We start from the raw sequence: 24623 nt of genomic DNA on the forward strand, positions 1-24623 counted from the left end.
GGAGACAAAGGATCTTGATTTTACAGAAGAGAAACAGCATAAACACATAGTCTGTATGGGGTGATTATTGCCTTTCCTACTGAACTGAGCTTGCCCTGGGCAAGTCAGCCTCGCCTCTCACTGGACATACCCTCGAAGGACCGAGACCGTGTCATTCGCATCGCAAGCTTTGGGGAAAACAAGTAGTGATTCTGCTCCGGTATTTCCTCAATGAAGACGTTTGCTAGCCAGTGACCCAAAGCCATCCTGGAGCTGCTCAGAATCTGGATCCATTCCTTTGCTGAGCTGGCAGGTTATATTTATATGTAATGAGGACTATTTGCTGCTTCAGAAAATTTCGAGGGCTGCCGCCATGTTAGCTATTAGTAGCTGCTGGTTATTTCTATAGGTCCCCCTCCCCATTTCACTTCAGAAGTCTTTTTTTTTTTTTTTTTAATATTTGAAATAGAAGGATCCATAAAGATGAATTAGAATCTTCCTCTTCAGAGGTCAGGGCTTGAGGAAGTTGACTGTGAAAGGATTTGTCTCCTTCCATAGGTCCCAGTGGCTGTAATGTTAGTTCATGTGTCTATCTGGCGGCTCTGGTCAGAGACCCTGGAAATAAGGTGCTGGGCTGAGGGTTCCACCATTTTCGATGACAATACTGCTCATAAGTTCTAGTGGTCGTGGCCGGAACAGGTTTGAAAGTCAGGTATATAGTTCTGTCTGATGTCAGTGTTTACCTTTCTTGGTTAAAGAATGAACATGGCATTAGCACTCCTTAAAAAGAGTGGGAACTGTATCCTTGTACAGACTTAAAGGGACTGAAGTTCACAAGTAGTGCGTGGGAGGAGAAATTGCCACATACTTGTCTCATGGAAGAGACTTTTAATACCAGTAAGTTCAACTGTCCCGCTTTGGTAAGCCCCTTGAGAAGCAACTGGAAAACCCAGTGTTCTCCGGCTCTGGTCATTTTATTGTCAGAAAAAGAAAGCAAACAGGATTGCAGCGCACAGACGTCCTTCATTCGGTAGCTCGACAAAGTGAGAATGCGTCAGGGTGTCTCCTGGTTTACTGCTTTGAGAATCAGTTTGTGTCCTCCCGTTCGTTCAGAGGTAAAACTTCCCGGCAGGCGTGCCTCTGGTTCTTGGAGTGACACCCCAGTAAGTGTGTGAAGTGTTCAGCCTTTGAAGGGCAGGTGAGAATCCCCTCATGAACCCGTGGACTAAGCTTGCTCGAGGACGGTCGTGGCTCCACCTGTTAGACCCCTGGCTTTCGTTTAAACTTTTCACTTGTCTCAGGAAAACTTTTCTCCCCCAGCACATTTATTCAGTTCCGTGGCATCTTCCCGTTCAGTTACTTGGCTTGTTGGAACTCAAGACTTAGGGTCCTTGTCATGATGGCATTTCTCCGTACAGAGTCCTGATCTGTGTTTTCTTTCCGATTTGGTTAGAATCTCCTGGGGTTTTCCTTCATTCAGAATCCGATGGCTCCAGGGCCTCTTTGCAAAACCTCCTCCCTGTCAGCCACCTCCACTGCCCTGCTCCTCTGACTCCTGTGTAACTCGAAGGCTTGTTTGTTTTGTGCTTATTCATGCCAAGCAGATTTTTGATCTAAGGAGAAATTTAGTGGGTTATTCCAGTACAAATATAGATGGCGACAGAGTTTTGTTTTATTGTTTGCTCAGCAAGAATCACCAGGTTTGATCAATACCTGGAGATTTTTTTTTGGTGGGGGCAGATTTTATTTTTTAGTTTTTTGGCTGCACCGCGCAGCTTGTGGGATCTTAGTTCCCCGAGCAGGGACTGAACCCGGGTCCTCAGCAGTGAAAACACGGAGTCCTAACCACTGGACCACCAGGGAAGTCCGTTTTTAATGATTTTAAATGATTTAATTTGGTCCTTGATTGAGAGGGGCTTGAGGAAGACAAGCCCCTTCAGCCCCAAGACTAAAGAGCCTTCCCTTAGCCGGGAGGTTGGCCGGTTCAGGGCAGCAGGATGGCCCAGTTTCTTCTGTTCTTTCCTCTGCTTTCTCTGGGTCTCTGTCAGTTTTGAACCTTCTTCTAGTTCAAGTTCCATAGTCAAAAGCGTTAGGAAGTAGGATTGAAAATAACTTTACAGGAGAAAATGAAAACTTCATAGACAGGATTCATCACCACAGGCCTCAGGATGGTCATCCACAGCTGCCTTGCGAGGAAGTTGGTGGAGTTGGTGCTGTCTGTCTGTCTTGGGCAGCGCTGTTTTAGCCCTGAGCTGAGTATGGAGGGGGTGGAGGCCACTGTAAACCCCTCTGCAAATGTGGGATCTGAGGGAGAAGAACCTCTTGTTCTGCCTCTCTCGGCCTATAAGTACTCTGATACTTGACCTGCCCCCTTCCCTTTTCTTTCCCTGCAGGAGTGTATAGATCTGATGATAGCCTGGGGCTGTCCTGTTAGGTGGGCTGTTCTCAGCAGTGGTGTGCAGCTTCTTCCTTTTTTGGCTTTTCAGTAGCAGTGTAGCAAGGGGCACTGTGAGAATAACACCACAGTAGCAGTTAAGTCCAAGGATTATTTCCCCATAGCAGAGGCTGAGGAAGAAAAGCTGCCAAAGGCCTCGCAGAAGAGTGAGAGAAATGGTTAAAGTTGGGGGCAACCTGAAGGGGAATTGGAGCCCTCCTGGACAGTGGGGGTCCCAGCCCTTCGTGTTGCACTTGGGCACAAAACAAGCAGCAGCTCTCATCACGCCGCTTTGGGCAGAAGTGTTTGGATTGAGTTTGATAACCGGTAAGACGTTAGATAGCAGTAACTAGTAGGACTTATGCTTGCTTTGGGTGCAGCTTTGGCTGGTTGGAGCCAGGAGAATCGTCCCCTTTCCTTTTCTCCTTTAAATAAATCAAGTCTCTTCACCCAGAAGCTGCACCAGGCTTTCTGCACACCTCTGTTGAGGTTTCCGACCATACTGGTTTTCCCTTGTTCTGGTTCTGAGCTGCTGCATCCCAGGGGCTGCTGCCTGCTAGGCTTTTCACATTTAAATGTAAATGATTAGATACTGGCCTTGATCTCCAGCCTGCGTAGCATGTAGGAGCTGTGAAGGAAGCCCTCAAAATGTCCCAGACCTGCTGCTGCAGGAAGAGCCCGCTCTCAACTGTCTTCAGGTTAAACACTGGGACTCATTACAGACCCTTGGCGGTTACCTTCCCCATTGCAGACTTGGCATCAAATATCCGTGGGATTTGAAAAAGAACAGCGTAATAAATCAAGACGAATTATAATAAATCTCTGGTACTGTGAGGGTATCAGAAAAAACTAGAGTCTTTTTATTTTGTTTGTGGTGAAATGGCTTCGATCACCTAGGAACCAGTTTTTGTGCCATCAAAAGACTCTGGTTCTTGAAGTTTGTTCTTAGATCTCATTTGATCCTCTCAGTTCTCCATGTGAGTAGAGAAGTATTTGGAGCTCAAAGCTTGAGTTTTTTACTTTCCCTGTAATGACTGGAAGTTGCATAAATCAGTTTTTTTGTTTTGTTTTCGCCACGCCACGCAGCTTGAAGGATCTTAGTTTTCCCACCAGGGATCGAACCCGTGCCCCCTTGCAATGGAAGCATGGAGTCCTAACCACTTGACCGCCAGGGAATTCCCATAAATCATTTTTTAAATTTTGATTAATTATTTATTTATTTATGGCTGTGTTGGGTCTTCGTTGCTGCAAGTGGGTTTTTCTCTAGTTGCAGCGAGCGGGGGGCTAGTCTTCATTGCGGTGCACGTGCTTCTCATTGCAGTGGCTCCTCTTGTTGCGGAGCACGGGCTCTAGGCACGCAGGCTTCAGTAGTTGTGGTTTGCGGGCTCTAGAGCGCAGGCTCAGTAGTTGTGGCGCACGGGCTTAATTGCTCCGCGGCACGTGGGATCTTCCCAGACGAGGGCTTGAACCTGTATCCCCTTCATTGGCAGGCGGATTCCTAACCACTGCGCCACCAGGGAAGTTCCCGTAAATCAGTTTTAAAATGGACTAAAGATCTTAGGCTGATAGATTTGACTGCTCTCCCCTCTCCTTCAGGCTGGCTTTGGTTCATCTGACCCTTGGAAGTCATATTGTTTACGTTCCTTCATCTCTCCCGTCCTCATTTCTCCCATCTCTCCTTTGCACTTACAAAGTCTAGTGACGTAGAGTTGGGACAGGGTTATATGACTAGATAGCCTGGGTAAGTTAGCCTGATCCAACCTTGCCTGGGCCAGGAGTAGGGGGATAAATTCTGTCTACACATTTGAGCACCAGGACCATGAAATCCACACTTAGCACACCAGCCTCAAAGGAGGTTTAGGAGTCCAGACACTGGGATATTAGTCTCGGCTGTACCCTTGATTTGGGGGAAGACTTCTGAGATTATCTCTTAACTTCTCCTCTGTACTATGAGGGGGCTGGAGTTTCTTAACTACACGAGGAGGAGGCTGAGAAGATGAGGCAAGAAGATCTCAGGAAGGCTGCCCAAGGGTGACCACCTTTCAGGGGACACAGTGAATTCAGACGTGCAGTGACACTCTGGTGTTCCCGCTGCAGGTTTTGTGATGCCTTAGTCAGAAGTGACCGAAGGAGGAGGACATGAAAAGTATGGGAACTTTGCAATTGATCCCTGTACCCAAGTATAACTTCCACTTCACCAGCTTTCTTAACAGAATTAATCATCTTGCCATCATCTTGGTTTAAAGTGTTAATTCAAAGAATCAGCTTTGTCATGGCTTCTGACCTGGCTGAGGCCTTTTAATGAAAATTGGCCTAAGTTCAGTATTACGGTGAGAAGCTCACCTTCTGAAGAGCCTAGCTGCTGAGACAGTGGAAGACACTGGTTTGTATTGTATTTCCCTCAAGTTAATCTGTGAAACATAAAATTAGGTTATACTTTTGACTTGACAAAGTATCAGTGTTCTCGCTATTACACTGCTTAGAAGGATCTAAGCAAATGTCTGTTCAGTGACTTCAAAAGAATCGAGACAGTTTAAAGAACCTGCTTTGACAGACCTGTTATATCTCATTTACAATAACATGCTTAGAACCTTATTTGTTTAAGAGCATCTCAGAAGAAGGTAATGCCTTGTAGTTGTTCCATTAGGAAGCAGTTGGGAGTTTAGGGTATCAGAGGCAGACACCCCATGTCTCTTCGGAATATGCGTTTCTTAGTCTTGTGGGAAATACTGCTCCCTCCATAGAGCCTCTCTAGGCCTCTCTGAAGGCCTCTGGAGAAGTTCCCTCCTACAGCAGCTCAAGGTTAATGCTTTGACCTTTTACTAAAGCTGACAGTTGCTGAAGTGAGATGAATTATTTATCAGAAAGGGTTGATTAAAAGAGCTAAGTAAAAAGGAGTGCAAATATGGAATGTCTTTACCTTTTCATAGCAGCTTTGGCCGCATGCACCTGAGTTCTCTGTGAGACCATCTCTCCTTCAGGTGACTGTAGGTGATGGAGGCTTCGTGAGGGGGGGTTGGGGGAAGGATGATGCATGTTGGTCCATGGAGAGGTTTAACAGTCACCATGTGAATAGCAAATACCTCCTTGTCTTTTCTAATAGGGGCAATTTTTCCAATTTTTTTTTTTTTTAAGCAGGGGTATCAATTCTGAAAATATTTTAGAATATTTACCATGTGTGAGGCCTGGGGCTACCCAACTCCTTTAGTCTACCTGGAAATAATACTGCCTTTCTTCAGGGGCAGAAGAAACCAAGGGCCTTCCTGAACTGAAGGGGACCCACAGTCATCGCTAACTTTAAATCCATAAGCCTTAGAATTAGAAGGAATCTTGATGCATAAGCCAGTCTCCTCACTTTACAGGTGAAAAAGTGGAGACTCAGAAATGTCAAGATTTAGGGCTTCCCTGGTGGCGCAGTGGTTGAGAGTCCGCCTGCTGATGCAGGGGACACGGGTTCGTGCCCCGGTCCGGGAAGATCCCACATGCCGCGGAGCGGCTGGGCCTGTGAGCCACGGCCGCTGAGCCTGCGCGTCCAGAGCCTGTGCTCCGCAACGGGAGAGGCCACAACAGTGAGAGGCCCGTGTACTGCAAAAAAAAAAAAAAAAAAGAAAAAAAGAAATGTCAAGATTTACCCCTTGATGAGAATGCTCCTATTTTAGCTTCCTGCTCAGTCCCTTTCCCACCACACAGGCTACAAGCTGGGCACTTGGAGCCAGGAGATGCACAAGGAGTGCCTTCAGGGACGTCGGGAAGGAGCCTCCAGCCTGGTGGTGGTGAGGGGTATTCACATTCCTGGAGGCCAGGGGTACATTCCAGCCTAGATTGGGGTGGGTGTTGACAGCCAGGCTCTACTTGGTTTTACTTTTACCTTATCCCCCTTCATCTCCGACTCCCCTCCCACCCCACCCTGCTGGGTTCACCTTTTCCTTGGATAGGTATTCATGTTACATTACTTTAAAAAATATATGGTGGCATTTCATGTGTATATTTTAAATTTCAGCCCAAAGATCTTGATCTATACTTGTAAATGTTTGAATTAATAAATGAATGGAGACAGTGCACTGGTGGCTTTGAGAGTGGATGATGAAGTCTGGGAGGTCACTTTGTGAGCCCTGAAGTTCTGCAGCTGTCAGAGAGGTGGGGTTGTCCGCCTGCCACTCAGCTCATCTGGTTAGGGAGGGACCCTTTCCTATCAGAATGAGGGGAGGAAACTTTGGGCCCAAAGATTCACCTGAGGCTTTTGTCCTCAGGGTAAAGGTGGGAACAAGGTGGCTGTGACCTGCCTGTGTGTGTCTGCCTCCTGCCAGGTGGACTAGAGGAGGAGTGGAGGTTGTCTCCCCGCTCAGGATTTTCGTTAAAACATTATCCTTATAGTTCTTCCTTTCTACTTATAGATACCCAAAGCAGTATAGGAGTATTATTCCTGACAATTTCTCCCCTACCTTGAGTTTCACATTGGCTCATCTTTGACTTAAGGGCCTGATTTTTTTTTTCTTTTTTTGCGGTACGCGGGCCTCTCACTGCTGCGGCCTCTCCCGTTGCGGAGCACAGGCTCCAGACGTGCAGGCTCAGCGGCCATGGCTCACGGGCCCAGCCGCTCCGCGGCATGTGGGATCCTCCCAGACCGGGGCACGAACCCGTGTCACCTGCCTCGGCAGGTGGACTCTCAACCACTGCGCCACCAGGGAAGCCCACTTAAGGGCCTGATTTTCAACCCAAACTCAGTTGCTCTGTCCTTAATTGGAAAGGAGGAACCGGTCAGAGCTTTGGTCGACTTGTTTTATTCCTTCCTCCCTCCCCAGCCTACTTCTCTATCTGGTTCTCCATGTTGTTCTGAGGTTAGTCTGCCTGGGCTGCGATTCGGCTCCAGTCACTTGAAACTGTCTGACCTTCATCTCCCTGAGCCTCGATTTCCTCACCTGTAAAGTAGGAATAATCATGGTGCCCCGCACAGAGGTTCAAGGGCTTACATGCAGTAGTGCAAATAAAGCGCCCAGTACCCGTGCCAGGCATGGCTCCGGAAATGCGGGTCACTGCTCTCATTTTCCTTTCCTCCTCCTCCCCCAACGACCTCCTGGGTGGATGGAAGCCCTGCATGAGGAGCAGGTTCAGAGCTGCTGTGTTAAGAGCCCTGAGCCCTTTCCTCGCTGCTCTTGGCCATTCTTGCAGCGCTTGGCACTGGCGTGTCTTGCATCAGTGAGAGCCAGAGTGGCTCTTTGGAAGGACCGACTGCGCCTCCCTGCCCTGGGCTCACCGTGCGTCCTCCCTCGCACCACATGTGCCTGTCCCGTGCCCCGCGGAGGGCCCTGGGAAAGGCGCTGGGAAAACCAGCTGGTGTGCGGGGCTCGGAGCTGGTCACTCGGGAGTGTGGTGTTCAGTGAATTCGGATGATGCAGCTGCTCTTCCTGGAGGCACGGGGTGTTTCTCACCTTATCTTAGCGAGGGATGGGCCTTGCTGCCGTGGCCCTTGCCCAGTAGCTCTTGTGCCTTCAAATAAGGGAGAAGGGAATGCACTTTCATGGAGCGAGAAGCTATACCAATCCCATTGCTTTGGTAATTATAGTATAACACGTGCTAAAGGCAGGCAACCGGGGCTGAAAATGGGGAAGAGGGAAGCAGAAATGATACGAAAGCCTGGGGAAGCTCTGCGCTGCTCCTGCCCGGGCTTGTTGCAGAGCTGGTTGTTCTAAGCAGCAACCTTGTGCCCACGCCTCCAGGTTTTTTCAGCTGGAGTCGTTCGTCTGGGCCCAGACCACTGGTTTTGCCTTCTTAGTAAGTAGCAGTTTCAACCACTATGATTTTCACTGAGATCCAGGGATAATTGGGGTGGGGGTTAGGGAGCGGGAGGACGTAACAAAAAAATCTTCTTTGGTTCTTGTAATTATGAAAGTAATCTGAGTTCATTATCACAAAATCAAATAATACAGTGTTGAAAGTAAAAGCTTGTGTCTCTTCTCCCGTCACAGTCTCTTGGTCTGTGGGTGACCAGGTAGCCGCTGTGAAACGTGGGTGTGTCTGCAGACATGTGTCCGTGCTTATGCTTCTGCAAGCATGTGTGAGTTGCTTGTGGGTTTCTTTCTTTTTTAAGGGCATCACACTCTACATATTGTTCTGCAACTTGCTTTTTTTTTTTAAATTCAATTTGTGGACAAATTAGTATACAGAAGTTTTACCTTTTTATTTTGGCTGTCTAATAGCCCATCATATGGACATTATACAAATTTTCAACCAGACCTCCATTAACCTGAAAATAAGGAGATAGTGTGAAAGTCTGAATAAGGAGAGTGTGAAAGTCTGAAGTCTGATCTTCTCCTCTGTCAGGTGACGCTACTTTCCCAGCTCTGCAACAGTTGGGAGGTGTCATCTCTAGAGAAACTGAGCGGGGGTTTATGGACTTGGCCAGACACCAAGGAAGGGAAGATGGGAGTGAGGTACCAAACCAGAGGCAGGAAGATCGGATGAGAATCCGAACTGTACCAAGAGGCTCCAAACTTCCTGTCCTGTTCAATTCCAGAACTCCTAGAGTAGAGGCAAGAGTTCGAAGGATCTGTGTTTGAAGAAACTGAACTTACTACAGAGGAAAGATCTGTAGATACTAATGTCTGGTCACAAGTGAAAAAGCTGCCTGGCACTTCTGTTACCAAAATCCCCAAATAAATTATCAGCTAGCCAATTCAATAGTGTATTGGGAACATGTACAAACAAGTACTGTTTTCCCCCAAATTACTAGGATAGTTCAGCATCAGAAAACCTGTCATATCAATAGACAAAAGGAGGGAAAACATGATCTCAGTTGATACAGAAAAATAAATTGATAAATTCAGTAGCATTTTATGTTTTAAATACTCAATAAAATAATGATAAAAGGAACTTCCTTAGTTTTACAGAAGTTATATAACAGAAATCTATAGCAAACATTATATTTAATTGAAGAAACTTTGTTTCATTTACTGGAGGTCCTGATCAACAGATTAAGGAAGGAAAAAGAAATTAAATGTAGGAGTTGGAAGGGAAGAGGTAAGACTTTATTTTCACATGATATAATCAGATACAAGATGAAGCTATCAAATTAAATTGCATTTCCCTGTGCTACAATAATCAACTCAAAATTTAAGAAATAATAACAGAAGAAACCATAAAGTTTCTGGTACTTAACAGAAACAAGAATATATAGAACCTCTATGGGAAAGTCAAATAAATAGAAAGATATTCTGTATTCCTGCATGAGATCTAATATTATACAGATCATAATCTTCCTTTCACATTGATTTATAAACTCAGTGCTATCCCAGTAACTATGGAGTGACAAATTACTCCAAAACATAATAGCTTAAAACAAGAATAGTCATTCTCTCTCACAGCTTTTGGTAGTCCGCTCTCCCAGGCATTTTTGTCTTTTGGGCCTCCCATGAGGTTGCAATCAGCTGATGGCTGTGGATGGGACCATTGCAAAGGCTTTTCACTCACATGTCAGTGCCTGGTCTGGGAAGACTCAAGCAGTTGGGGCTTGAACAGCTGGGGATCCGTGGGCATCTCTGTTTATGTGCAAGCTTTCTGCTTGATCTCCCCAGCATGGTGCCTTCAGGGTAGCTGGACTTCTTACACGTTGGCTCAGAGCCCCCACATCCCTTGTCCTAAGAGAGAACCAGGGGGAAGCCTTTTTGGATGCAGCCTTGGAAGTCACGTAGCATCACCTCTGCACATTATTGATTCAGGCAGGTTGTGAAGGTCACTCTAGGTAGAAGGGAAGGGAACATAGACTCCATATATCACTAGAAGAATGTTAATATCATTGTAAAAAGAGCATGTGGGATGAAACATGTACTGGTGCAAACGTCTGTGGAAAACAGTCTGCCTCAATTGCAGTTCCATTCAGAATTATAACTGGATTTTTTGGGGAAGAACTTTTATTCTTAAATGCATTTGAAATAACAAAGCCAACTTTTGTAAGGAAAAAGGGGACTTTTGCACCAGGTACTGTAAGCTACCAAGCCATCGTACTAAAAGCAGTATGGTATCTATGCAAGAACAGGTAATAGACAAAAACGGAATAGGATAAAGATCTCAGAAATAGACCCATGTATATATAAGAACTTAATATACTATAAAAAAGGTACCACAAATCAATGAGGAAAGGATGGATTACTCAGTAGATAGTGTTGGGAAAATTGACTTACTAGATGGAAAAACATAAACCAGATCGCCACGTAATATCCCATACAATGGTAGATTCTGGAAGAATTAAAGGCCTAAATGAAAGTGGTAACACCACAAAATTAATAGCGGCCCAGTATCCCTTATCCACAAATGTGAAATGCAGAAAGCTCTGAAAACCAAAAGCTCTTTGATAACCCACATGGCAGCAAAAGTTGAGTTGAGGTGAGGCTCTTTATAATCATTTATTTATCCTGCCTAATGTGAATGTCACATATTTCACTGCAGTGTTTTTTCAAACTGTTGTTATGAAAACTTTCAAACATTCAGAAAAGTTAAAAGGATAGTCCAGTGGGCACCTGTATATCTACTACCTGAACTCAATGCTTATCAATTTTCTGTATTTGCTTTATCTATATATGTGTATATGTATATATTTTTTCTTTTTTTGCTGAACCATTTGAAACGTTGCAAACATTGTGATACTTTATCTGTATATACTGCTAAGAATAGGTATTTCCTAAGGAAAAGGACATTTTCCTACAGAATCATAATAGTCACATTTTAAAAAGTTAACAATAATTCCATAGTATCATCTAATACCCATATTCAGACTTCCCCAATTATCCCCAAAATGTTTTTCCCCACTCAACACATGTTTCTGGAGCATTTGAACATTATTTGTTTACTGTTCATTGACTAATGTTTAGTGAACATTATTGAACACCTACTGTTGTAAGTCACTATGAAAAATACAAAAATAGATGTGTTCGCTGTCCTTGGGAACAATCTAGTGTGGGAGAAACAAACATACGCAAAAAAATATGACGCAGGACAGGCTGCAGTAAGTGCCATAATACGGGCAGAAACAATACTATACGGACATGAAGCAAGGAATCATCGATTCCTTCTGAAGGGAGCCTTCCTCCTGCTATAGCGTGTTGGGAAAACAACTGAATCCTCTTCCTGGTCCTAACTCATTCTCTCTCTTTTCGGACCTTAGAGTGATTCTAATTTGAGGGATGTTTGGCCTTAAAGAGACCCAAAATATACATTTTTATATGGTTTTATCGAACTAAGATCCAGCCAAGGTTCATACATTGTATTTGGTTGGTATGTTTCTTTCATTTCTCTTGATCCAGAACTGTGTGTGTGTGTGTGTGTGTGTGTGTGTGTGTGTGTGTGTGTGTGTGAGAGACATTGACTTCTTGTGACGACCAGAACCAACCGACTTATAGAATGTCCCTCATTCTGGATTTGTCTGATTGTTTTCTCATGGTGTCATTTAACCTGTTTCTCTAGATACTATCCTTTGTATTTCTTTGTCAGCTGGAGGCGAGGTCTGGATTAGTTTCAGTTTAAACATTTTTGACAAGAATATAGGTGTTGTTGCTATGTACTTCATATTGTATGACATAAGGAAACACGTAATGAATGTCAGTTTTTTCCACCATAGTTCTGTTAAGTTTGATAATTTGGTTAAGATGGTGACTGCCAGATCTTTGCCTTGTAAAAGTACTTTTTTTTTCTCTTTGCAGTTAGCAAGTTACTTACAGGGAGATTCATTGGTGACTTGCAAATATCCTGTTCTCCAACAACCAAATTATTTTAGTGTTCTGATGATAATATCTAATGGTTTTATTATCCATTGGTGATCCTTACCTTAATCAATTATTTCCTTGGTGGGTCACTTCAAAACTATTAATGTGTATAATATGTGCTGTCCTAGACGTTACTTAGGAGTATTACATGACATCACCTTTCTTAAGTCTGGAACCATCTGAATTCCAAAACTCCTCTAGCCCTGAGGTTTGCAGATAAGGGATTATAAAAAAGTAGGGAAAAGTGCAGAGTATCTTTGTGTCACAGGAGCAAGGAGGAACTTTGTAAAGCACAAATAAGGCAAAAAAACACAGATGGTGTTTAAAGCTTTGAGACTCAGAAGGGAGAGGATGTAGAAAGAGAATAATGGGGTGTCAGGACTGAGCCTTGAAGCATAGACCATTATTATTGGTTGGGAGGAAGAGGAAGAAACAGAAAAGGAGACAGAGCAACCAGTGGGGTGAGAGGACAACCAAAGGAGCACAGTTTAGAAGCCAAGTGAAGACAGTGAGTCACCGAGAAGGGAGAGATGACCTGGCCCTACTCCTGTGAGAGCTCAGGTAGACGAGGACCGAAAGGTGACTGTTAGGTATGGCAGCGTGGGTGCCAGTGGTGCCCTTGACAAAGCAGTTTTGATGGAGTGGTAAAGGGAAAAACATCTGATTGGAGTGGGTTTAGGGTGAGAGGGAAGAAAGGCGTTATCGAGTATAGACAACCTTTTGGAGGAGTTTTTGATACAAAGCCATGCAGAGAAACGGCGAGATAGCTGTCAGGTGAAGCGGAGTTAAGAGAAGTCATTCTTCCAAAATTAGAGAAATATTAGCATATTTGTTTGCTGATGGGAAGGATAAAGAGGAAAAAAAAAATAAAGTCACATAGGCCAGAATAACCACCCACATTTTGCAAGCACACCTATAAACCAGAGGATGCACGTAAAGTAGATTTAAATGGTCGCTCCCAGGGGAGAAGGTCTGCAGGGAGGAGGATGGAGTGACCCCTGGGGATGAAAGGACGCAAGAGAAAGGCCTCGCTCAGACCAGTGTGCCGTAAACTGTGCAGCGTGATCCAATCAGCCGGCGCACCGGAAGATTGAAACAGAGGCCTCGGAGGAGCAGCCTGACATCTTGCAGTGAAACCGGTCAGCCAGCCTCCGCTCACAGACACGTGAGGGTAGAATAAAGCCATCTGCAAGGTGTCAAAATGTAAGATAATTATCAATAATTACCTCTGGGGAGTTGAAGTGGGGACCTGTCCTTTTCCCCTTTTGTACTGGTGGTGGTTGTAAAGTATCTGTGACTTAACTAAGCAGTTTTACTTTGTGAAATTCACCCAAGGATGAAACTGGACAAGTGCCCAAGATGCTCAGGTGCTGCCAAGACGCAGCGTGGTTTCTGTTACTGAAAAACTGAGGACACTGCTAAACGTCTAGCTGTAGGAAATTAGCTAAATAAATTCTGGCTCCATACAGTAGGGTCCTACATAACCGTTTCTTAAAAGAAATGAGGGAGATCATATCATTTCCATGGAAGAAAATGTATTTTAAAATGAAAAAGTAGATCTCAAAATAGTGTAGATGTAAAGAAAAAAAAGCCTTAAGATATAAATATTTTAATCCAGAAATATATTTTAAAAATAAAACCCTTTTCTGTCACATAAAACTGGCCTCAGAGTTTAGAGTTCAGTGCCAGCTTTCCCCGAGAGGGCAGCACACTGGGAAAGCCTTCAGCTGGAGGAAGGTGGCAGTTAGAATTGGCGAACATTTTGTAATATGCTTAAGTGATTGGGGAAGAAAATCCACAAGCATTACGCCATCCCCAGCAGTAGAAAGAAAGAAGGTGGCTTGCCAGGCCAGGGCGGGGGTCTCAGTCTGTGTGGAGAGCAGGCAGTGGGGCAGCCGCACTCCTGTGACGAATTCCTTTCTCAGGAGGCCAAGTTGGGTTCTAATCCATACCCTCTGTTCCTTTTTTATGGTTGATCTGGTTGATTGATTTTGCCTATTAAAGCCAAACTCAAACATTTGTCAGCCCCAAAAGTTAAAGACCCAGTGATCTAGTTCTGGAGTGTGACCTCTGGAGGAAGAGAGAGAGCCCCAGGTGTGTGCGAGGGTCTCCAATACCAGCCGAGGCCGTGAATGGAGGCCCAGGATTGTTCTAGGGTCTGGAGTCTGTACAGCAAGGTCCGCATCTCCAGCCCTGTATCCTGCCTCCCTCCAGGGCTTGAAATGTAATCTCCCTAATCCAAGTTTAGGAGTTGGCCCTGGTAGCTAAGGCTGTAAGAACACACTTCCCTTTTCACCTTGTATCTATTCCTTACTTGTCTGACCCTTTTTCCTCTTCTGTGAAATGGACCTGAAGCTCCCTCACCAAGTTATTTTGAGTGCACTCAAGAAACGTGGGGGTCCACTCCCTCCTCCCTGGTTTCATTCAGCAAGTGGATGGAATCAAGCTGATGCCTGAGGAGGACCAATGGGGCCAGAGAAAGGGGGGGAAATAAAAAAGAACAAAAAGAAAGAAGGCAAGAAGAGTTGCTTTACAGATAGATGTCTACAGTCGGAGAACTTCATTTGTGTTTTTATTTTTTGTTCTGGACCCCAGGGATATGTACTCTAAATATTCTTAGCTGCTCCCTTTTACTTCTCGTATCCACCATATCTGCACACGTGTTTAAGTGCAGTCCCTTAAGTGTTATTTTCCCTCAAGGCTCAGACTTGGATCCTTATACGTTCTCCTGGACTGGGCTTATCTGTTCCCATGGCTTTTTTTTGCCTTTTTTTTTTAAACTGTTTCTAGGCTAATCCATATCTCCAGTCCAAATCTTCTCTCTGGGCCTCAGTTCCTTACAGCAGATACAGCAGATAGCTCTATTTCCATTTCCCTCACATTCCCCAAACGTGATATGTCCCAAACTGAACCATCATCTTTATCCCTGCGCTCCCTTTCTATTAGCCATCCTCCTTCAAGGATTCGTATGTCCATGAGAACCACTATCTACTCAATTTCTGAAGCCAGAAACTTGATCATCATTGTTAAGTACTTTTGCACTCATTCCTCTCACTTCTAGGATAAAAAAATCCAAGAGAATTAATCCATTAGAAATCTTTCTCTTTCTTTTTTGGGCCACACCACGCGGCATGTGGGATCTTAGTTCCCAACCAGGGATCAGACCCGTGCCCTCTGCCCTGGAAGTGCGGAGTCTTAACCACTGGACCACCAGGGAGGTCCCCGAGATGTTTTGTTTTGTTTTTTATTGTTTGTTTGTTTGTTTTTGGTTGCATTGGGTCTTTCTTGCTGTGCGCAGGCTTTCTCTAGTTGCAGCGAGCTGGGGCTACTCTTCATTGCGGTGCGCGGGCTTCTCACTGCAGTGGCTTCTCTTGTTGTGGAGCACGGGCTCTAGGTGCACAGGCTTCAGTAGTTGTGGCACATGGGCTCAGTAGTTGTGGCACACAGGCTCAGTAGTTGTGGCTTGTGGGCTCTAGAGCTCAGGCTCAGTAGTTGTGGTGCACGGGCTTAGTTGCTCCGCGGCATGTGGGATCTTCCCTGACCAGGGCTCGAACCTGTGTCCCCTGCATTGGCAGGCGGATTCTTAACCACTACGCCACCAGGGAAGCCCCCCGAGATGTTTTTAATCCATATACTTTTCCACCAGGATTGGGCACAACGTGTAAGGAGACACCAAAAAAATAGGTAATCAAGATAAATAATTGTTCAGAGTTGAGTCGACCAGAGGTCCTTTCTGGATTCTGAATCCACCAGATGGCCCATTGGGCAGCCAGCCCAGAGGTCCCAGTAGCACAGGGGACCTTAATGTTTACCAGGGGTTGGCAGCATAGCCTGGCCCAGGCCTGCTTCTCTCCATTCACATGATTTCTGGCCTGAATGACTGAGCAGCCCCCTAACTGTAGAAAATAGATTCATCCTCCAATGTCCACCCACTAGAGACAGTGGCCTATGCATAAAATTGAGCATTAACAGTTTAACACATAGGATTAGCTATGTTGTCACACATGCACTCACACAAAAGCACCAAGTAGAGCAGAGAGCAGTTTTAGCTTTAGATTGTCCTATCAACCCCCCATCCTTTTGCAGGTAAAAAATGTAAACAGAGCTCTGGCATGAGTCATCCAACTGGAAGCCGATGCCTTTGGGACCAGCAGTCCCAGGCCTACACTGAGAGGAGGCACTGCAGTGGATGGAACTCCTGCCTTCACCTCTGAGATGCAGGGACCTTGTTGGCCCAGTGATGAAGCCCAGGTGCTGCCATTCTTCATACCCTTCCCGTGTGCCAGCAGCGAGGAGTGAGGCTTCCTTTTACAGTCCCTCTGCTCTCTCCCTCCCCAATCCTGGACCATTTGTCAACCAGTTATCTAGTGGGTGAAAGATGGCATTTTAAAAATTGAGACCAGAGGACTTCCCTGGTGGCGCAGTGGTTGAGAATCCGCCTGCCAGTGCAGGGGACACGGGTTCGAGCCCTGGTCTGGGAAGATCCCACATGCCACAGAGCAACTAAGCCCGTGAGCCACAACTACTGAGCCCATGTGCCACAACTACTGAAGCCCATGTGCCTAGAGCCCGTGCTCTGCAACAAGAGCAGCCACTGCAACGAGAAGCCCGCGCACCACAATGAAGAGTAGACCCTGCTCGCCGCAACTAGAGAAAGCCCAAACGCAGCAACAAAGACCCAACACAGCCAAAAATGAATTAATTAATTAAAAAAAAATTGGGACCAGGCTTCCCTTCACAAGTTGATCATTTGCTGGCTTTTGCAGTAATGAGCTTTCTTTTCCCTTTCCTTTCCTTTTTTTTCTTTATTTTTAAACCTCCCTCTGGTGCAGAGGGTTGAGTTAACGCTGTTGCTCAATTTGTGGCATATTGTCCTTGGTCTGGGTAAGGCTGTTCTCTTGGTTTTAGTCACCTCTACCTTGATTTCCTCGCATTTCTTCGTCTTCTCCATTCCCCTCCCCTCTGTAGCCAACCATGCAAATGTGCTCGATATATATTCTCTTATTGGTATATTAGGAATTGTTGCTTTGTGTGCATATGTGGAGTTTTTGGATTTGAATTTTTGTTGATCACGTACACACATCTTTAACTTCACTGGCTTGGTGCTCCAGATCCTTTGTGTATCTTTACTCGGCACTGTGTTCATATCTCTCCTGTGTGTGTGTTTAGTCCATTGCTGATGCCTGCTGTGCACCACTTCACAGTGTACAGGCTCCACGTGGCACTTACCCATTCCCGTTCCTCATCCGGGCTGCCTGCAGCTCACTGCTACCCCGCTCTGTGCTGCGGTGAACTTCCTCTGCTGCCTTCTGATTGGCCTGTGGGAGGATTTCTCAGGGAAACATACCAGAGGTGGGCTTGCGGGATCATAGACCAGTGAACTTTCTACGATCATTTCTTCTGGGGATTCAAAAGAGGTGATTGTATCCCATTTCTCTCCATTTTCTCCTAAGTGCTAGGAAGGTATGTTGCTTAGGCTGCTGTAGCTTTTAGCCTAGCTCTGGAGTCTTGCAGTGATACCGTCCAGAGAAGAGACAAAGGTTGGGGCTTAGTCTCTTGTGGGTCAGTTTGAAGTTTGAGTTTCTTCGCTCTGAATAGTTCGGACTCACTCTGCTCCTTTCGTGTCCACATACAAAATGATCTGCGACTGCTGACGGTTGTTCTGGTGTCCTGTTGTCCATGGCTGTTTCTAGACCTCTTGTATGGAGGCAGCACGGTGTAGGGGAAGGAGGCCATACAACGGAGTTGGGCCGGCATAAGCACACGTTTGACTTTTCCGTGTGCTTGGCAGCCCAGTCCATGAGCTGCAGTCATGCCGTCAGGCCACAAAGTGGGTGTGGAGGGCCCAAGTACAAGGGCATACAGCACAGAGCCTTTCGGGGGGCCCATACCTCTTCCCCCTTCTCGGCTCGCCACTTATGAGACACGAAAGCCTCCAGCAAGAGTGTTGAGAGGAGAGAGCACAGTGGTCCGTGAGTTGGTGTCTAAAGAGTACTGAGCTGTATTAAAACCTTTCACATGGTGAAATATTTATGGATAAACTTATTGTCTGTAATTGGCTTCAGAATGATCCAGGTGTTGGGGGTAGTGGGTGAGGTAAAGATAGGTGACCATATGATTTGTTGTCCAATCCCAGGCATGTTTGAGACTGAAAGAGGGGGCTTTTTTTGCATTTTATTTTATTTTTTTTTATACAGCACGTTCTTATTAGTTATCCATTTTATACATATTAGTGTCTACATGTCAGTCCCAATCTCCCAATTCATCCCACCCCACCCCCGCAGCTTTCCCCCCTTGGTGTCCATATGTTTGTTCTCCACATCTGTGTCTCAATTTCTGCCCAGCAAACTGGTTCATCCTGAAAGAGGGGCTTCTAATTACACCAGGACAAGTTTAAACCATGATTGTCCCCGCAAACCAAGACAAGGACATCCCAGGGGAAAATGAGACAGAATTGACCCTGAGTTGATCACTGTTAAACCTGGGTGATGAGTACCTGGGAGCTCATTATATCCTATTTTTTGTATGTCTGAAATTTTCCATAATAAAAAGACTTTATAAAAGGCAGTGTAGGGCTTCCCTGGTGGCGCAGTGGTTGAGAGTCCGCCTGCCAATGCAGGGGACGCGGGTTCGTGCCCTGGTCTGGGAGGATCCCACATGCCGCGGAGCGGCTGGGCCCGTGAGCCATGGCCGCTGAGCCTGCGCGTCCGGAGCCTGTGCTCCGCAACAGGAGAGGCCACAACAGTGAGAGGCCCACGTACCGCAAAAAAGGCAGTGTATCTGTCAGACTGCTGAAGCATTCAGAAGCCCTCCTATACAGGAAATGGCTATTGGGTTCCTAGGCAGCCCCTACCTAGGGTAGAAAGCCCAGGTCACCCCGTGCTGCTCTTCCACCACCTCTGGGCACTGCCCTTCGGGGGCAGGATGGGGAGGTGGGGCCCTGCCTGCTGTTGTTGGTAGGAGGAATGAGAAACTTGAGGGTATTCTAGCTCAACATGACTTGGTTTGGGGGCAGGAAAAAAGGTCAGCCCTTTTTCCTGTCCCCAGAACTTTCAAGGCCTGCCCAGGTGGCAACCGAAGCAGCACATCCGCTCCACACCCCAGTGCTGGTGGCAGGGGTGCCTGCAGTCTGTGCACATGCACGTGTGATTATTTTCCACACTCTCATCAGGACCACGGGGTTGGGCAGGAAGCAGCATGACTGCAGTGGCGTTTTAACCGACATGATCCCACTTAACCCTCACCGTGGTATAGCAGTTGCTGGAGCCTTGAGTGGTTGAGGGTAACCTCTGCTGGGAATGGACTCAAACAAACAGTCTGACATCCCCTGAGTGGTGGCTGTTTTAGGTGGTTGTCTAGGAAGGTGAGCGGGAACGGGCAGATGTCAGAGAGAGAGTCTTTATGGGGGACCAAAAAGCAAGCGCAGCAACATGGGGGGAGCCGGGAGAGGAGGAGGGTCACCCTTCTCAGATGCCGCTGATCACTGGAGAATTGACTTTCAGATACCACCATGTGGAAGTCATTGGTAACCTTGGTAAGAACGATTTGGGGGATTGGAGTAGTTCAAGAGGGAATGGAAGGAGAGGGAGTGAAGAAAGCCTTTACAGACAGCTCTTTGAAGGTGCTTTTCATTGTAAATGGGACAGTTGTTAAAAGTGGGGGTGGGATTGAGAGTATTGTGTAAGATGGGGACCACTGCATGTATGCTGACTCAGTAGAGAGGGAAAATGCATCTAATGGAACTTGTTGTAAATGGCCCTCTGGTATGCTTTAGCAAATATTAAGTGACCCTGATCATGAGGGAGAGGAGGCCCTGGTTCAGTTTCCTGTTTCCCTTGGAGTTCCCTCTTCTCCAGGCTAAAAGTAAGTCATAAATGTTCGGACTGTCCTCAAATATCTGTTTTAACGTGCTTTCATCTTTTATTTACAATCTTTCTCTTGTTTTCCAAATGGTTCTGAACTTTTGGGTTTTAAATCTGAATCTACAGATTCATTCCTGAGAAAAACACAGCTATCAGCAGAACCTGGCATGTTATTTCAGGAGGCTGATGGATCCTCTGACGTCTGTTCCAGGAGCGTCCAGTCATGAGGCTGAGTGTCGGATACATTCCCTACACCATCAGTCACTTAAGGCTCTGAAAATGGCGGAAAAAATGAGAGCCCTGAGGCCTTGTCTTCTCTCTTCTTCTCTAGATCATCAGTTCCTTGAGGGGAGAAAATATATTTAATGTCTTGGCTTGTTTCCTTACCACTTAATAATAACTGGAATAAAAATGAGTGAACAGGCAGACTGACTCACTTAGTTGCTCATCCTACTTGAGTGTGGCACATACCTAGCTGTACACTTGTCAGTGATGCACCAAGAGAGGATGCCATGCTTCGGTAATTTTCGGTAGAGCCAGGAACCCCAGTAACTTCTGCCTTTAAAAAGTTGATCCTTGGGGCTTCCCTGGAGGTGCAGTGGTAAAGGATCCGCCTGCCAATGCAGGGGACATGGGTTCGAGCCCTGGTCCGGGAAGATCCCACATGCCACGGAGCAGCTAAGCCCGTGCACCACAACTACTGAGCCTGTGCTCTTAAACCTGCGAGCCACAACTATTGAGCCCACGTGCCACAACGACTGAAGCCTGCACGCCTAGAGCCTGTTCCCCGCAACAAGAGAAGCCACCGCAATGAGAAGCCCGCGCACCGCAACGAAGAGTAGCCCCCACTCGCAGCAACGAAGACCCAGTACAGCCAACAACAACAAAAAAAGTCCATCCTTTAGGAAAATAACCACATCTCCTATTATATTTTGCATTGGTTTCCTGTTACTGGTGTAACAAATTATCACAACACAAATTTATTCTCTTAAGTTTCTGGAGGTGAAATTCTGAAATGGTCAAGGTGTTGCCAGGATTGCATTTCTTGTGGAGGTTCCAGAGGAGGACCCACTCCCTTGCCTTTTCCAGCTCCTAGAGGCCGCCGGCTTTCCTTGGTTCATGGCCCCTTCATCCGTCTTCAAAGCCGGCAGCCAGCATTTTCAAATCTCTCTCTGGCATCTGCTTCCCTGGCTCTGTCTCCTTTCCCTTATAAAGAGCCTTGTGATTCCACTGGGCCCACCTCAGTGATCCAGGATAGTCTCCCATTTTAAAATCCGTAATTTATCACATCTGCAAAGCCCTTTTCACCATACAAGATAACATTTGCAGCTTCCAGGGATTAGGATGTGGGCACCTTTGGGGGACCATTATTCTGCTAACCAGACATTTCTATACCTCTTTACACATATGTTCTCATTTAGTGGCTAGGTTGGTAAAATGATTCCTGTTTTACAGGAGAAAGTGCAAGGTCAGAGAGGTTAGACCAATTTCCCTTGGCCCCAGAATTCATGGCTTGAATGCTGGACTTCTGGCTCCTGTCCACCTCGTTCCATTCTGTTTGGCTGCTTGTGTTTTAGTTCTCCTGTCTTCCATAGATTTCAGTTAGTGATACTTGTCAATATTTAGGTTCTTAATGCCAATATTTGGGGAAGTCGATGTGCTGACTTGACGAAATAAGGGAATGTCAAAACCTATGTAAACATAGTCATCGAGGCAAAATAGCAAAGTGAAGAAAGAATTTAATTCCCAGTTGGCATGGCCTTCCCATTCCCCATAAACATACATGTGTAAGGTCCAGGACAGAGACTGCTTAGTGGCTTACTATTTTGTCCACTAACATGTACTTGGTTTTCATGTTAACAGCATATTACTAATATTTTGCTTGCCAGCCAGCCACACTATGTACCATTAGGAGATCCCAGACTTTTTTTAACCTTGGAACTATTAGGAGTAAAGATTTAGGAGGTAGTGCTGCGTTCTTGCTACCATGTTGGAATCTCTTCCTCTGCCCTCCTTGCTCCCCCGCATCCCCCGCTCCCATTTTTGTCTCCCAGGCTCCCAAGTAGTCTGAGCCAGTCTAGTATAATAGCGCACTTTCCATGTCTTGATAGAAGTCATTCACTGTTTCAGGGAGCTTAGAATCGATGACCCTTCTTGCCCATGCTTTGTGTCTGGAGGGTCCACGGGAAATACTTTTTAAACTCACTGGTCAGTACCTCATAGCTCTCTAGGGTCTCCCCGTCTCTTTCTCTGTGGTACTCAAAGCTGTGGATGACAGAAAAGCAAACACTGAAACGTGAAGGTCTTCTCTTACCCTGACAGTTCTCTTTCATAGGATTGATCACTCCACTGCTCTTGAGCTCTCAGAACAACCCCATTCTATTCTCTTGGCTTCTGCCTCTTCAGGTGTCTTTTTTTTTTTTTTTTTTTTTTTGCGGTATGCGAGCCTCTCACTGTTGTGGCCTCTCCCGTTGCAGAGCGCTCTGGACGCGCAGGCTCAGCGGCCATGGCTCACGGGCCCAGCCGCTCCGTGACATGTGGGATCTTTCTGGACCGGGGCACGAACCTGTGTCCCCTGCATCGGCAGGCAGACTCTCAACCACTGTGCCACCAGGGAAGCCCTAGGTGCCATTTCAAAGCACAGTTGTGGCCGACAGGACCGTATCCTCTGAGTTCCTTCTTCCAGAGGATGCCCTGCTGAGAAGGGACCAGGTCTAGGTCCAGGCAAGAAGCCAGCCAGTGTTCATTTTGCTAAATAACATAACCAAGCTCAGCCTGCAGTGTTGCTGCATGCCAGGGTCCAAGCCAGAGCTGATAGTTTTTATGGAGTGAATACAGCAGCACGTGTTCTGCATCCTGAGATTATATTGGGAGCTGTGGTGGAGCCTTCTAGCAGACCTCCGGTGACACGAAGGCCAGGGCTGTCGGCATGAACAGGTGCAAGTTCTGCAGTGCTAGGAAAATGGCATTTTTTAGTATGAGCAGTCACTTAGATGTGTGTCATGTCCATGCACCTGGTGAGTTAGATACTGGCTGAACATGATCTAATAGTGTGTTCAAGTGTTTTCCTTCTTGTCAGTGAAAAATCTCTATCAGGCGTATATATGGGCATGGGGATGGACAATGCCTTCAGGAACCCAGAAATAAACTCTTGGTCCTGTATGGATTATGTGTGAAACTCTCCTTTTTTGTCCTTTTCCCTTTCCTAAATCTCCTTTTCTCCTCCACCTCCACCTCCAAACAAACACACCATAAAAAAAAAAGTTACTTGAAGGTTGGAAAATTTAAGTATATCAACAAAGACCCCACGACTTATAGCACAGGGAACTCTACCTGGTATTCTGTGATAACCTATATGAGAAAAGAATCTTCTTTTTTTTTTTTAATTCTTAATGTAGCCTTTTTTTTTTTGGCTGCGTTGGGTCTTCGTTGCTGTGCACGGCTTTCTCTAGTTGTGGCGAGCGGGGGTGCTCTTTGTTGCAGTGTGTGGGCTTCTCATTGCAGTGGCTTCTCTTGTTGTGGAGCATGGGCTCTAGGCACGTGGGCTTCAGTAGTTGTGGCACGCAGCCTCAGTAGCTGTGGCGCGTGGGCTTAGTTGCTCTGTGGCATGTGGGATCATCCCGGACCAGGTGTCGAACCCATGTCCCCTGCAGTGGCAGACAGATTCTTAACCACTGCGCCACCAGGGAAATCCCGAGAAAAGAATCTGAAAAAGAATGAATATATGTATATGTATAACAATCATTTTGCTGTACACCTGAAACTAACACAACATTGTAAATCAACTATATTTCAATAAAATTAAGATGTTAAAAAAAAGGCCCCAGGACTTGGAAAAGATATAGGCCAGCAATAGGGCAATTCCCAGCATAGGCCTGTTTCTCTGGGAAAGTCTGCTGAGGGCAACTATTGTGAGTGAGGCTAGACCTGCATGACTGGTGTCTTGCGCAGACTGCATGCCCCCTAGAATTGGGAGAAGTGAGGCTCCTTTTCTGTGGTTAACGTGGAGGCAGTCCACCTCCGCTGGGGGAGATAACTGCCTTCTTTGCCTAAAACCCAGGTGTTTACATTCCCTTTGTCTTTTTTGAGGGAAGGTGGTCCTTGGCCCCACTCAGTGCTGTTGAGTTTGTGAAGAAAAGGCTAGGGAATTCTGCCTACTCCTAAGATGTGCTCTGGCATTGCCCAAACACCAGAAAGCCCCCTCCAGCAGCGGCTGTGGGTGTTGGATCCAGGGGGCATGGGTGTGTTGGGGATTGGAATGAAGGAGGGTTGGCCATTGAGAGGAAAGCATGGTATCCAGCTAAGTAACTAGACATTTCCTGGCCAGACTTGTCTATCCTATTGCCTGGCTTTAGGTAATCCCTAATATTTAAGCATTTGAAGAAATTCTGGCTTGCCCTTTGGATACTAGACCATCTTCCTCTTTTAACGTATAGTCTATCCTTTAATTAAGACATCTCTAAAATAAAAGCCAGATGTTCATCTGGAAACCACATCCACACTTTTTGAGTCATGATTGGATGCCCCTAAACTTGCCCAAGCATGGTAGGCCATGTGACAAGGGATTATTGGTTGACATTCATGTTTCCTGTT

The 24623-nt window shown here is 46.1% G+C and overlaps 1 protein-coding gene and 1 pseudogene across 3 annotated transcripts in view; both read left to right on the plus strand.

Annotated features, from left to right (window-relative positions):
- ZNRF1 (zinc and ring finger 1) overlaps positions 1–24623 on the plus strand; it is a 100925-nt gene that overhangs the window by 51839 nt on the left and 24463 nt on the right. The window lies entirely within an intron of this gene.
- The window catches only part of LOC149744700 (transmembrane protein 203-like), a 77769-nt pseudogene that overhangs the window by 42008 nt on the left and 11138 nt on the right, over positions 1–24623 (plus strand). Inside the window, exon 1 of the transcript XR_016391024.1 lies at positions 1–13371. This exon is cut by the window's left edge and continues 42008 nt beyond it. The product of XR_016391024.1 is annotated as a transmembrane protein 203-like (transcript). The remainder of the gene's footprint in view (positions 13372–24623) is intronic.

The sequence above is a fragment of the Delphinapterus leucas genome, chromosome 20 (assembly GCF_059928025.1).
Source record: "Delphinapterus leucas isolate spDelLeu-1000000601 "Yukka" chromosome 20, BTC_Dleu_Yukka2, whole genome shotgun sequence".
Classification (NCBI taxonomy): domain Eukaryota; kingdom Metazoa; phylum Chordata; class Mammalia; order Artiodactyla; family Monodontidae; genus Delphinapterus; species Delphinapterus leucas.